The sequence below is a fragment of the Danio rerio genome, chromosome 2 (assembly GCF_052040795.2).
Source record: "Danio rerio strain M-AB ecotype USA chromosome 2, GRCz13ab, whole genome shotgun sequence".
NCBI lineage: Eukaryota > Metazoa > Chordata > Actinopteri > Cypriniformes > Danionidae > Danio > Danio rerio.
In genome coordinates, this window is record NC_141022.1 from 60900939 (window position 1) to 60916327 (window position 15389).

At 37.4% G+C, this 15389-nt stretch overlaps 1 protein-coding gene and 1 pseudogene across 2 annotated transcripts in view; one reads left to right on the forward strand and one right to left on the reverse strand.

Moving 5' to 3' along the window:
* Positions 1–15389, reverse strand: part of btbd2b (BTB domain containing 2b) — a 1074195-nt gene that overhangs the window by 777383 nt on the left and 281423 nt on the right. The window lies entirely within an intron of this gene.
* LOC147846579 (E3 ubiquitin/ISG15 ligase TRIM25-like) lies at positions 686–4974 on the forward strand (annotated as a pseudogene). The gene is made up of 6 exons (XR_015479172.1): positions 686–1425; positions 2171–2266; positions 2366–2599; positions 2685–2844; positions 2940–2999; positions 4287–4974. The product of XR_015479172.1 is annotated as an E3 ubiquitin/ISG15 ligase TRIM25-like (transcript).

Below are 15389 nucleotides of genomic sequence, written 5' to 3' on the forward strand. Positions count from 1 at the left end.
CCAAGGTTAATATGAGTGGTAATTTGTACCTTAAGGATGCTATTTGTTATTTTGAAAACCAAAACAAGTCTAGAAGCCACTGTGAACTTTCTTAAACTTGCTGGGAAATTTTACTTTCACAAACAGAGATTCCTTAAAAAAAATCCAATCTTTATAGACTTCCTGTGTGAAATAGAACATTTAATTAAATCTCTTAGATTAATTGAAAATCAGAAATGTGCTTCTTTCTTGAGCAAATATGATGAGATCTTTCATGCTACTTGAATATTTATGTTTTTTCTTTTAACTTTTTACATTTTTATATTATTTTTTTATTCTTTTATAAATTGTGTTTTGCTCTTTATCTTGTGTTTGTAATGTGATTATTGTGTAAAAAGAACTGTTATCTTTTACTGTATTCTAAGTTGTATTATACAGTTTCTTGAAGTTAATAAAAAAAGAGCCGCTTCAAGCAGAAACACGTCTTTCATTGGTCTCCTGACACATGAGTGTGGATGTTGCCAAGTCCATCAATTCTTCATTACTGACTATATAAATTTGCACTAGGATTTCCTTATTAAATAATCTGCCTATTTCAAAGAATTAATTATTTAAATGGCAGAAAATGATCATCTAAAATTCATAAGAGAATTACAAGACATTTAAAAATGATATAAGCTGCTTATTTATTGATCTGTTGTGGGTTTATTTCTGGATTAGACTGTCCTCTAGTGGCGGAGTTTATTATGACGCACACAGGAAGTGTCAGAGCTGAGAGGAATCGAAAGTAAACTCAAAACCCCAAAGTAATTGTCGGTGTTGGGTGTGTTGAGTCGGTGTCTCTGTATGAGCAGTAAAATGGCAGAATCCAGTGTGTCTTTGGCTCATCATTTCAGCTGTTCGGTGTGTCTGGATCTCCTGAAGGATCCAGTCTCCATTCCCTGTGGACACAGTTACTGTATGAGCTGCATCACAGACTGCTGGAATCAGGAGGATCAGAAGAGAGTCTACAGCTGCCCTCAGTGCAGACAGACCTTCAGCCCCAGACCCGCTTTAGCTAAAAACACCATGCTGGCTGAAGTGCTGGAGAAACTGCAGAAGAGCAAACTACAAGCTGCTGGTCCTGCTCAGAGTCCTGCTGCATCTGGAGATGTGGAGTGTGACGTCTGTACTGGAGCCAAAAACAGAGCCGTCAAGTCCTGTCTGGTGTGTCTGAACTCTTACTGTCACACTCATTTCCAGCTACATCAACAACTGAATCCGGGAAATCAACACAAAGTGATTGAAGCCACTCATAAACTGCAGGAGATGATCTGTCAACAACACAAGAAACTCCTGGAGATCTTCTGCCGCACTGATCACTGCTGTATTTGTTATCTGTGTTTGCTGGATCAACACAAACACCATGACACTGTTTCAGCTGCAGCAGAGAGGACTGAACTACAGGTATGAACACACTTATGCTCAATTATTAATAATGTCTCTTCATTTCTCCACTTTTAAAGCTGTTTCTCTGATCTTCTCTCCAGCAGACACATGTAATAGACTTTGGTCAGGGTGGTGTCATATTAATGTTTGACAGGAATCAAAACACCTGTGAGGGACTAAAGTACAGTGTGTTCAGTGAATTACTGTTTAATTGACTAAATCCCCGTAAAATCCCACATTCACCAATAATACAGCATTACAGATTCTACATCACAGAGCTCAACAGTGTTTTATATCAACAGGTTGTTGTGAATGAAATATAAGCTAAATCATAATGAACTCTGGGAGCAGCAGTGATGTGTTTAGAGTTTTATTTTAAGCTGTTTAATGTCGACCTCTGCATAAAGAGATGACGCTTAATAAAAGTATATCGCTGTTATTTCCACTGTAAGAGCTGAGTGGTATGACATGATGGATAAATGTGCATTAAACATTCACAGTCACCGGCCACTTTATTAGGTACACCTTACTAGTACCGGGTTGGACCCCGTTTGCCTTCAGAACTGCCTTAATCCTTCATGTCATAAATTCAACAAGATACTGGAAATATTCCTCAGAGATTTTGCTCCATATTGACATGATAGCATCACACAGTTGCAGCAGATCGTCTTGACCATATCTACATGCCTAAATGCATTGAGTTCTGACTATTACAGCTTTACAGTGACGTTTATTTAACTCTTGTTCACTGTGAATCCTGCAGAGTCGGCTGAGGGAAACCCAGAGCAGATTCCAGCAGAGACTCCAGGAGAGACAGAAGGAGCTGGAGGAGCTGAGAGAGGCTGTGGAGTCTCACAAGGTGAGTTTGAGCAGAAGAACAGCAGCTGAAGAGGCCTTTCACACTCCAATGCTTCTGTGTGTGTGTGTGTGTGTGTGTGTGTGTTTGTGTGTCTGACAGCGCTCTGCACAGGCCGCAGTGGACCACACCGAGAGGATCTTCACTCAGCTCATCTGCTGGATTGAGAGAAGCCGCTCGGAGCTCACGCAGATGATCAGAGATGGAGAAAAGACTGCAGTGAGTGGAGCTGAAGAACGACTGGAGCGACTGGAGCAGGAGATCAATGATCTGAGGAGGAGAAACGCTGAGCTGGAGCAGCTTTCACACACAGAAGATCACATCCATTTCCTCCAGGTGACACACAGGACAGTGGAAGAGCATGTGGAGCAGAGATTGTGTTTGTGTGTCTTCAGCTGCTGTTTCTGTTGTGTCTGTGTAGAGTTTGCAGTCTCTCTCTGTCCCTCCTGGATCTACAGACTCATCCAGCTTTATTAGCAGCTCGCAGCTCGCTTTTGATCAACTTGCTGAATCTGTGTCTCGTCTGAGAGACAAACTGCAGCAGTTCTGCACTGAGGAGATGAAGACCATATCTAGCAGAGGTCAGATTTATATTTCCTGACATGTTTCAGATGATTTTAAATGTATTTGTATTGTTTAACAATGTTTACTGTAAATCATCTGTTTGTCTCCACAGTGAGCAGCATTAGCAGGATTCCCGCTCCTGAACCACAGACCCGTGAGCAGTTCCTCCAGTGTAAGTGACTCTGATCATACTGAACATTAAAGATTATAGTTATATATTGTGTTGGATTCCTTCATATGAGGCAGAGAGTCTCTGATGGCTGTAATGTGTTTTATTCTGGAACCAGCAGAAACAGTGAAAACTAGAAGTAAACACACAAATCAGCACAAAGCAGATTGATAATGAACTCTGACACCTTTACAGTTCATGATCAGGCGTTTGTGTACAGTGAACAGTAGATGAGCTGTGTAAAGTCACAGATAAACAATAATTGGCTCAGTTAACAGTTTCAAAACAAAACTTACACACCTCACTCCGCTCACCAAGGGCTGCTACAGTAGCTTTAACACGTGTAGTGATGTTCACCTGGCTAAACAGCACACACACACACACACATGTAAACAGGAGACAGTAAAACACACACGCTTATAATGCTCATCATCACGATTGCAGGACTTGCATTAACCAGCATATGTCACTGGAATATATCACTGAGCTCCTGAGACGAGAGCGTTCTGATGAGTGAGATGTTGTGTAAGGTTTCGGGGTTTTGCTCAAAGCCATTAACCTGAATGAGCTGACTGAGAATGAAACACCTATAATGAGCTCTTGTGGCCGTTTCCATATATTCTTATCATATATCATCAATCAGACTGAACTGTGCTGAACTGCTCAAATCAACCCTGATCTACATTAAACACACTGAACTCTACAGAATCAGCAGCTCTAGATATAATCACACAGCTAGTTTATCTTACTGGGTTAGTTAAAGTCTCATTTATTCAACTCTGTGTAGAAACCTTCCTAAGACACCTTTAGATTTGTTTGCAGGAGGAAAATGACACCTGAAACTCTTCATCACTTGCTGTCTTCAGTCTCTAAACGTCTTTAAGTGTTGTGAAAAGGAACGGCAACATTACAGACTGATAAATGCTTTACTGATACAACTTTATTTAAATGTGTTGCAGGAACAGAAATTGGTGATTAATAATAAAAGTCATGAGGAACACATTAAATCAGGATTATTTTATCATCTGCAGTGAAATACAAGTCAAAGAACATTTAGAAATCTCCACTTTCCTGATTCGCCTTTTCTATACTGTCCCAGTGTGTTCTGGTTTGGGGTTGAACATGTACTGAAACATTCATAGTTCTTGTTTCTTAATCAGCAAAAGTGCAAATAATATTAGAGTAAAGACATTCTGATGAACTGAAACAGATCAATAATAATACAGTCATGATTTCATTATTGTCACTCAGAAATTCATTGATATTTTTCCTGATTTTTATCTTCATCAGATTCTCAACAGTTCACTTTGGATCCAAACTCAGCGCATAACAGGCTGGTTCTGTCTGAAGGAAACACAGCGGTGGAATATAAACGTTCAGTCCAGCCGTATCCTGATCATCCAGACAGATTTGATGGTTATTCTCAGGTGTTGTGTAGAGAGAGTGTGTGTGGACGCTCTTACTGGGAGCTGGAGTGGAGCGGTGCACGTGTGTTTATATCAGTGTCATATAAGAGCATCAGCAGGAAGGGTTCGGGTAATGAGTGTGTGTTTGGATGCAATGATCAGTCCTGGAGTTTGTGCTGCTCTGCTGACAGTTTCATATTCTATCATAATAATATAAAGACTGATCTCCCTAAACCCTCCGTCAGCTCCTCTAGAATAGGAGTGTATGTGGATCACAGTGCAGGAACTCTGTCCTTCTACAGCGTCTCTGACACAACAATGAGCCTCATACACACACTCCACACCACATTCACACACACTCTATCCTGGATTCAGGGTTTATTATTCTTCAGGACTGAAGCTCTGTGATCTGACAGTGTAGAGTTCAAGATGTCTGAATCAGTCATCACTGCATTCTAGTTTATAATGGCCTGTTTCCTGCTAGACAGTTGATAGGGGGTTCTGGATTGGTTGCTAGGCGGTTGCTATAGTGTTGCTATGGGGTTGCTAAGCGATTGCTAAGGTGTTCTAGGTCATTGCTAAGGTGTTGCTAGGTGGTTACTAAGGTGTTGCTTGTTAGTCACTTAGATGCCGCTAAGGTGTTGCTAGGATGTTCTGTGTTGTTGCTAGGCAATTGTTAAGGCATTACTAGGCGGTTGCTAAGGTGTTTAAGTGGTTGCTAAGGTTTTGCTAGGTGGTTGCTAAGGCATTGCTAGGTGGTTCCTAAGGTGTTGCTAGGCGGTTGCAAAGGTGTTCTGGGTTGTTGCTAAGATGTTGCTAGGATGTTCTGTGGGGTTGCTAGGCAGTGGCTAATGTGTTCTAAGTCTTTGCTAAGGTTTTGCTACTTGGTTGCTACGGTGTTCTAAGTCATTGCTAAGGTGTTACTATGTGGTTGCTAAGGTGTTCTTGGTCGATGCTAGGTGGTTGCCAGGGTGTTCTAATTGGTTGCTAGGTAGTTGATATGGTGTTGCTAGGTGCTTATTAAGGCATTGCTAGGTGGTTGCTAAGGTGTTGCTAGGTGGTTGCTAGGGTGTTCTGAGTGGTTGCTTGGCCGTTGCTAAGGCATAACTAGGAAGTTGCTTAGGTGGTTGCTAGGGTGTTGTGAGTGGTTGCTAGGCGGTTGCAAAGGCATTGCTAGATGGTTGCCAAGTTGTTGCAAGGTGGTTGCTAAGGCATTGCTAGGTGGATGCTAAGATGTCGCTAGGTAGTTCCTAAGGTGTACCAAGTAGTTGCTAGAATTAGCATAATATGTGAGTATGAATTTAGTATGATTTAGCATGTTGCTAGTATGTTTATAGTATTAATTAGCATGTTGCTAGTATATTGCTAGTATAAATTAGCATGTTGCTTGATGTTTATAGTATTAATTAGCATGTTGCTAGTATATTGCTAGTATGAATTAGCATGTTGCTAGTATGTTTATAGGTTGAATTAGCATGTTGCTAGTCTGTTTATAGGTTGAATTAGCATGTTGCTAGTATGAATTTGCATGTTGCTAGTTTGTTAGTATATAGCTAGTTCAATGACACGATTGTGTCAAAGCTGCTTCACACAGAAGAATGTAAACAGCGTCACTTCAGTTTTCAGAGTTTCAGTTCAGTTTAATTCAGTTCAGTGTGGTTTAGTCAAAAGTTTATGGAACAGTTGCTAGGGTGCCATTAGTGGTTGCTAGGATGTAGCTAATAAGCAGAAAGGTCATTAGTGATTGGCAGATTGGTAGTAGAGTTAAATGAGCGTAATCTTAAGTCTGTATGACAGTCTGGTGCAAAGTGATGAAGTCACTAAGTTTGGTCCAATGTTAAGTCAATGGCACTTTCCAGAATTTTCCGGGTCAGTTTTCAGAAAACCGTTTTAAAACTGAACATTTTAGGAGAATATGCATATAGAAATTAAATTAGTCTCAGAAGAAGAAGATAGAGGAATAATAAGTTTATGTAGTATAACAGTCTGTTGCTTCCTCAAGCCGCCATAATTCCGCCATAAACATCTCCAGCTCTCCTTCATTACAGTGCAGCGATTACAGTGTCATTCCCTCTCTGGCCACATGAGGGCGCGCGAGTGTCGCTGTATGAACCATAGACTGTAAAAAATATGGACGTAGTGTCCGTGACGTCAACCATAGGTTTCTGAAGAGCGCAAATGAAGCTTACTGTAGGCGTGGTCAGCCGTCGCCATCTTGGAAGTGCGTCATTCCCGGATACTCGAAAATGGGCAGAGGCGGATCTTAGGCGGAGTTAAGATGACTGTTTGCTGAAACCACAGAGACCATCCCACCACCCGCGACATTTGAATCATTTGAACATCTCAGCGTACTATCGAGGTAAATTAACCTGAAACTACACAACAAAACTTAAAATAATAAATGTTGTTGATATTATTATGGCTCTCTGTGGCAAGCCGTTTTGACTTATTCTTAGGATATGCTTTATTGATTTCAACATTCAGCATTCATTATATTTCTTTCGTTTGAAATAACTGAATTGTTGATATCAACTATTTAATTGTTAACATCAAAAAGTATTCTTTATATAAAATTCTTAAATTAAATATTTTTTTATATCAACAATTAACAGTTGTATGTTCAATGTTGGCAGTTGATATTGTTTACTGGTTGAAATGTGATAAGTAATGCTAGTAAAATGTGACTTGGGTTTATTTACTAACACAATAATGTATTTATTAATAATAGTTCAACATTTAGTAATCCATTTAATTTGAGCTTGTTAACATTATCTAAATTATTGTGAGTATAACATTTATATTGGAACAAAAGTATTAGTTAATATTAATACACACACACACACACACACATCTCTCCCGCGATTTATTCAGAAATTTACTCCCACACCGTAAGAAATCTGGCCGGCTCCCGCGGAACAGCAGTTATACCCGATAGGTCCCGAGTCCGACAGGTACATTTTGACTGACAGCTTTATACAGCCCAAACCCGTTCACAGCCTACATTAAAATGTGCTCATGCACACAGCTCTAATGCATTTTTTTTAAGAATGAGTCATTTATATGTTTTAACATCATTTATTCGTAACAAGCGTAGACTATAGGCCACTTGAAAGTTGGAACAAAGAAATAAAATAAGTCCTACAGCTGTAACATCATAACATCTCAGCGCTCTGGTCTAGGTACATGCACTTAGCCTTTAACCCTTAAAGACCGAGACAGCCGCCCGCGGCTAAAAATAAGTATTGATCTTAAATGTTTAATAACTTTTGATCCGCTGATCCGATCCATACAATTCAAAGATTGGCATAAAGAAGAGAATCTCAGCTTTCCATCGCTGTATCACATTACATTCACGGACTTTCAGAGGCTCCGGAATCAGTGTTGTTACGTCATCAAATTTTGACAACGCTGATTTGACAAAGGAACGCTCGTCACTTGTCTCTCCGGACAAACCAGACATGATATATGGATGCATTGTCCCTCCTCCATGCCCAGATTGGTTCAAACTCGCTCTATCTCAACCAATAAGCATAGGTTTCGCTTTGTGAACCAACAATCAGCTGTTTGAACAACACGGAATGAGAGATAGGCTGCACATTTACGCGCGGCTAAATAAAACGCTAAAAAAAAGTTTTGCATGAAATAATTCTCATACTAAGTACTTTTGCATGCACAACAGCACAAAAACATGACAAAACAGTGACACAGCAAAGACGAACTGCTGCTCTTGTTGTTTTCAAAGGACGCAAATAAAGGTTGGGCTGTTTGTCTGCATTGCACGCGAACCATATACATATCCGCAGACAACCATATCCATGCTGGCACATAAAACCTAAGGATGGTCCATATTGAATCTAGTTTAGTTATGTAACTATTTATAGTATAGTAAATATTTATATCTATTTTTTACTGAGGATTTGAACCATGTTTATTTGGACTTTGACACATTATTTATTATTTTATTATTTTATATTTGTTTATTATAAGTGGTGTTGTTTATGGTAACTAAAAATATATTATTTGGAAAAAAGTCAAATTTGCTTCAGTGTTCTGTTATTTTGTAACATTTTTTTTCTGTTTAGTTCATTCCCAGAACTTTTGGGGAAATACATTGTCAGTAAATAAATGCATTTTTTCCCCCCATTGAAAAACGCCTTGAAATAACATTGAAATAAATTGCTATAACTTGCTCAGGGAATGGTGGATGTAGACAAAATTTATTGTGGAAGTATAAAACATCATAATATGTATTTCTAAAGAAAGAAAAACAAACTTCATAAGGTTTTGTTTATAATAACTAGAAAATGCCACTTTTTTTAAAAATCGTTTCTGGAAAATTGTAGAATATTTTCTTTCTGTTCATATGTTTTTGGACCAAAAAAAGTTTTAGACTGGACCTTTAAATGATACAGATTGAAACTTCAGGTTCTCCTGTTTAAAATAATATATGACACTTGAGTCTGACTGCTAAAATAAAAATAAAACTGCTTTAAAAAAAAAATAATAATATAGGCCCATTAGGTGCCCTCAAAATACCTCTAGGTCTTTAAGGGTTAAATTATCCAACACACCAATGAAAAGTAATCTTGCTTAACAAATCAAATTAAAATAAACTCTAAATGATGACGGGTATTTTGGCAATAACGAAATTAAGATAAAGGCTGTGCAAGTTGTTTCTCCACTTCTCTTCACAATCTGGCATCAAGGCGGCGGTGAAGCTGAATATTAAAAGAATAATGCCACCATTAGTCTGTATACTCTGTCTACATTATGATTATATGGTTTATTAATTAATATTTATTTATAATTTAAAAACCCTTTACGCACCAAGATTAGGCTACGTGTGTTTGTGGAGGAACATTATTAAATCCACTGGCTTTAGCGCAGTCTCTCACTCATGGTGCGTCCAGCAGCTGAACACCCTTTCCTGCGGCTACAGGTCGAGATGCAGAGTTCTTATCCGGCTGATTTTGCAAGTTTTTGGTAGGATTGTTTGTTCATCTTCTACGGAAGCGTAGAGCTGCCACCCAGGTAAAAAAAAGAGCTTTATCACGTTTGTACAATATACTTTTCACGTTCATACAATATAATATCACGTTTGTACAATATACTTTTCACGTTCTTACAATATAATATCACGTTTGTACAATATAATATCACGTTTGTACAATATAATTTTACGTTTGTACAATATACTTTTCACGTTCTTACAATATAATATCACGTTTGTACAATATAATATCACGTTTGTACAATATAATTTTACGTTTGTACAATATACTTTTCACGTTCTTACAATATAATATCACGTTTGTACAATATACTTTTCACGTTCTTACAATATAATATCACGTTTGTACAATATAATATCACGTTTGTACAATATACTTTTCACGTTCCTACAATATAATATCACGTTTGTACAATATAATATCACGTTTGTACAATATTAGTAATCATTAAGCCAACTTTATTTTTGAAAAGCAGGCGCATATTACCGTTATCGTTTCAGATATCTTCTGGTTTAAGCCTGCAGCTAACATTACTCACAATATGAAGGATTTAATCCAGTAAATTTTAAAATAAAGTTCTAAATAATTAATTATTTAAGACATCATTGCATGCATTTATGTTTAACATTGTACTAGAATATCACTCACCGGAAAAAATGGAGACCCGTCTTGGACGGTCTGTTAGTACAATTAACTGCACAACAAGCCATATTATTTAATAAATGTAAGAAATAAAACCAACAAATTGAACAGACTGCATAAAACCATGTACAACTAAAGCACAAACACTGCAGAAGCCATATTCATTAGACGGAATTAGCAGACGTGACGCGACCACGCGGGCTAGCTGCAGCTGACAAACTGTCAATCACGGCTGTCACTCAAGTGACCACTCCCTTAATTATGCAAAATAAAAAATCATTAATATAAACCAAACGAATAAGTTATAAAAAAATTCACCCCCCTCAGAGTTGTCATGAAGGGTAACGCTAGCTATATGCACTAAAACCATCAAATGTACCAGGCTTTAAACATGTTTTTATCAGCTGTAAAAAAGGCCAATTTCCCATTGCAGTCAGAAATGACCTGCACTTCCTGGAGCCAGCCCCCCAAGGCGAGTCGATGAATTGCAGTTTTAGTTACTTCCGTATTGGCTTCACGAGGGAGAGCGGGATGTTGCCGCTTGGTATGAACTCATGATCAGATTCTACCAATGAACTCAATAATGATTCACTCAGATATAGAGATAATAATTAATGAGAACTATTTACACAAAACACTGAACTTGTCCTAACATGACGCTGTAATCTGCACCCTTTAAACATTTTATTTTTATTTTCCAATTATTAAACAGCAGTTTTAGCAATCATAATAAAATAATAAATAATTGACAGAATGGCAGGAAGTCTTAGAAATCTCCAGCTCTCCTTCATTAATGTTGACGTCTCTCACTCAAATATTACACAGGGAAAGAGTCCGCTATGGGCTTATAGGAAACCTTGATGAGTTTTACAATATATGGCAACCATTCCTCGAGCCCTGCACCAATATAATGCAGATTGTGAGCAGCAGTGTAGGGCTTAAGGTCGACTGTCCCCTATTGAGCGCTTCTTCACATCAAACCACTTTTACTGTCACATCAGCAGCAGCAGCAGCAGCACGTGTGTTATGATGAGGGAAAAGCTGAGCTGCAGACTCCAGACAGAGCAAAATACACTGACATAGACAATATACAGCACACACACACACACACACACACACACACACACATACAGACTGTACATCAGTAGACTAGAAACATTTAGAAATACACACACACACACAAGCAGTGTGCAAGAAACCTATTATGTCACTTATTACAAGTCTCTGGTGTCCTTAGAGAGAGAGAGAGAGAGAGAGAGAGAGAGAATGTGTGTGTGTGTGTGTGTGTGTGTTTTGGCCCAAAATATCACACAGATAATGTTCGATAACTCTCTGAAACTGACCCTTTTATGCTTTGAAACTGGTTTTGGTTTTGGTGACTGTCACTTTTAATTCAAATGAGATACAGAAAGGGGCGGAGCTACAAATGTTATTGACTTAACATTGGATCAAACTTAGTGACCTCATAACTTTGCTTCAGACTGTCATACAGACTTAATGTTGGGCTCATTTAACTCAGACTACCAATCTGCCAATCACTGATGATCTTTGAACTTTTTAGCCACACCCTAGCAACCACTTACAGCACCCTAGCAACTGTCCCATAGACTTCCATTGTAAAAAAAAAAACTGCCATTGACACATTGGACATACTGATAACAGTTTGGCTGTCCATACTAGCAATACACTAATCCACACTGGAAACATACTAGCAAGCATGCTAATCATACTAGCAAACAAGCTAACTAATACTATAAACATGCAACTGTAGCAACATGCTAATTCATGCTAACATGCTATTTTATTTTTCTAGAAACATGTTAGCAACATGCTAATTCATGCTCAATTTATGCTAGTAACATGCTAATTTATGTTTAAAACATGGTAACATAATGCTAATTTATACAGAACCATGATTATTTATGCTATCAACTGGCTAGCAACGACTCAGAATAACCTTGCAACCACCTAGCAATGCTTTAGCAATCACTTAGCAACCACATAGAACACCCTAGCAACGACCTAGAACACCTCAGCATATGCCTAGCAACACCTAAGCTACGCCATAGCAACTGACTTGTTCCAATTGTTCCACTTGTTCCAACCAATCAGAATAGACTTGCAACACCTTAGCGACCACCTAGAAACACCTGCAACCACCTTGAAACACCTTAGCAACCACTTTGCAGTGCCTTAGCAACCCAATAGTATATGGATGCAGCCTTTATGATACAATGCAATGTCAGACACAGTGCTCTCAATGGAGTGAGTGACGTCAATGAGTGGATTAAAAAGCATTGGATGCAGCTCAGATTGCACTTTACCAGGTCTCCAGACCCCTCTTTAGCAACAGTCTAGAAACTACTCAGAACACCCTAGCAACACCTTGGCAACCACCTAGCAATGACCTAGAACACCTTAACAATTGCCTAGCAACATCTTAGCTACGTCTAAGCAACCGCCTAGCAACCACTCTAAACACCATAGCAACACCCTAGCAATGGCCTTGAACACTTTAGCAACCACCTAGCAACATCTTAGCAACCATCTAGCAATGCCTTAGCAACCGCCTAGCATCCTCTCAGAATTGCCTAGCATAAACATGGCAATCCCTGCTAGAAACATGCTAAGCTATATGCTCTTCTCTGTCGACTGCTCAAACTTCTTAAAACTCCTTCAGTTCTTTACACTTGTAAATCTTCTTCACTCTGGGCTTTCTCGAGACACCGTGACGTTTGTCTACAGCCTTTCCTTTTCTAGTTATTATTATTGTTTGGTGTTTTTGTCGAATGTAAAGCTGATAAAAGTCTCTGTTTAATAAAAGAGAGATGTTGCTCTTCTACAGTGAGCGTCTGTGATCTGACAGATGATTCAGACACTCCACATTCAACATTCAGAGAAATATTCTCCAACATCAGTCGCTTTGCTCATTCTGTGATGTTTACTCTGAATATTAGAACACATTATACTCACATTTCCTTCATTAAGCTGATCAGTTTACAGCAGAGGAATCTGTTTATCTGTTTTATCCAGCAGAAATGGTCAATACTAAAACACAACACAACAATTGACAACACATCAAACAATTATAGATATAGCACATTTATTCAGCATCAAATCATCCATTTCACTGCACTTTCTGGAGCCGGCATTAGCTGTTATTGCAGAGATATTCATATTCTCTTATCATGTCATTTATACAGCTCATGTGGAAATAAAACATGTTGTTGTTGTGAGATTCTGAACAGATCAATTCTGATGAACACAGAGATGGAAGCCCACCCTGACCACCATTACAATAAACAGGATTTGACTGTTTTCATGTGTTTTGTTTGTGACTTTAACCTTTATGATGATTCACTATTCACTAGTTCAGCTTTGAAAACTAAATGACTTTCATTAAAAACTCTTTCAGCAACTAGAATTACATCTGACTAAAGAGGAAACCCTGTGCAGTTCTGATTTTAATGTTCTCCATTTATTTGCTGATCCTCTGTCTGTATTCACACTGGCACAAAGCTGACCTTTAGGCTTATTTGCATCTGTTTTATCAGTGAAAGAACAAAACATTCAGTTAAATACTGATTACACAGAAAATAACTCCAATCACAAGCAAAACAGCAACATCAACACAACCACAGACTGTTCAATAGTCTCAAACATGTCTCTGATCATTTTGGGTTCAACATTTCAACTCTTATTTGTCCTGATGGTAAAATGTCAGCAGTTTGGAGGAAGTGATGAAACACACTTACTGTAATTCTCTCTAAACTTCTCGTGCTAAAATGCTGAAGAGCATCAACTCAGCACACGGTGCAGGGCGGGAACACTTTTTTTTTTAATTAAACAGCAAATATACAATTTAAACATGACATCCAAAAAATACAAATGTAACTAATAACATAAAATAAACTAAAAAAATAAATTACAATTATTATATTTATTATTTTATTTGTTTAATTATAATTATTATTATAATTAAACAAATAAAAAGACAATTCAACATAGAAATCTTTACAATGATAATCTTTTAACTTAACCGATTGACAGCAAGGTTACTAATCAATCAACTTCATCTCCTTTCCCACAATAATTGTATTTTTACATTTTTCGCTCTTAATATATTGGAGGGATTCTATATACAAATGAAAATCTATAATAGCAACCTTTAAACAAGGTTTACTGTTATTTAACCTGCATTTATGAACATGAAATTTACCGAACAAAATCAAAAGATTCAATAAAAAATCCACGGATAAATTGTTTACAAATTGTTACAAATAACATCTTTGGGGGTCAAATTACAAGTAAAACCTGACTGTAAAAAATAAATCCAAAAAATTTACGGTAAAAAAACAGCAGCTGTGGTTACCAGTACTTTACCGTTAAAACCACGGTACTGTAAAAGTAATTTCTCATTTTTACGGTAAATTACCGTATTTTATTAATTAATAGAGGAAATATGTCTGTATTTTGAATGACCAACATCTACACATCTTTTATTAAACAGTTAAACACGTTAGCACACCCGCATGCAGGCGGTGATGAGGGTTGCATAATGAGGCAATGCTCATCACAATCAACTTTTCCCACACGCAGAAAAGAGTATCAGCATATAGAAGGTGCTCAGCGTCATTCACACAGCTACTAAACACCAGTATGGTAACACGTATAAAATTAAAGTCATGATATAAACATTGTTTATCAACATTAGATGTAACATAAATCTATAATTTACATAACTGATGGGGAAACAACTAAAAGATCCATATTAATGTCAACCAAATGCATAAAAGTATTGTGCCATGCAGGGAATTCTGGGAAAGTCAATTTTCGGTTATTCGCCATATATATTAGGGAAACATACCGTTAACCAGGTTACGGATTTGTACTGTAGCATTTTTACAGTTTTTTACAGTTGAAATCACGGCCATTTTTTACTGTATATATATATATATATATATATATATATATATATATATATATATATATATATATATATATATATATATATATATCTTTTTTATAATTGTGAATATTCAAAATATTTTTAGGAAGATCAATCCTTGTATGTGAAAAAAAATATATATATATATATAAATTTATTTAGGCTATTTTTTTTTTTGACATACAATGATTGATCTTCCTAAAAATATTTTGAATATTCACAATTATAAAAAAGATAAATCAAAGTCTCTGGGTGGTGTAAACAGAATGAACAGTTTCCATCCGTCTGCATAAATTTAGTTTAGTGAGGGCGGGAACACTGTTGTGTAGGTGTGATTCTGTGTGTGACATCACAGCACCGCTACACCTATCAGATTGCCGAATGC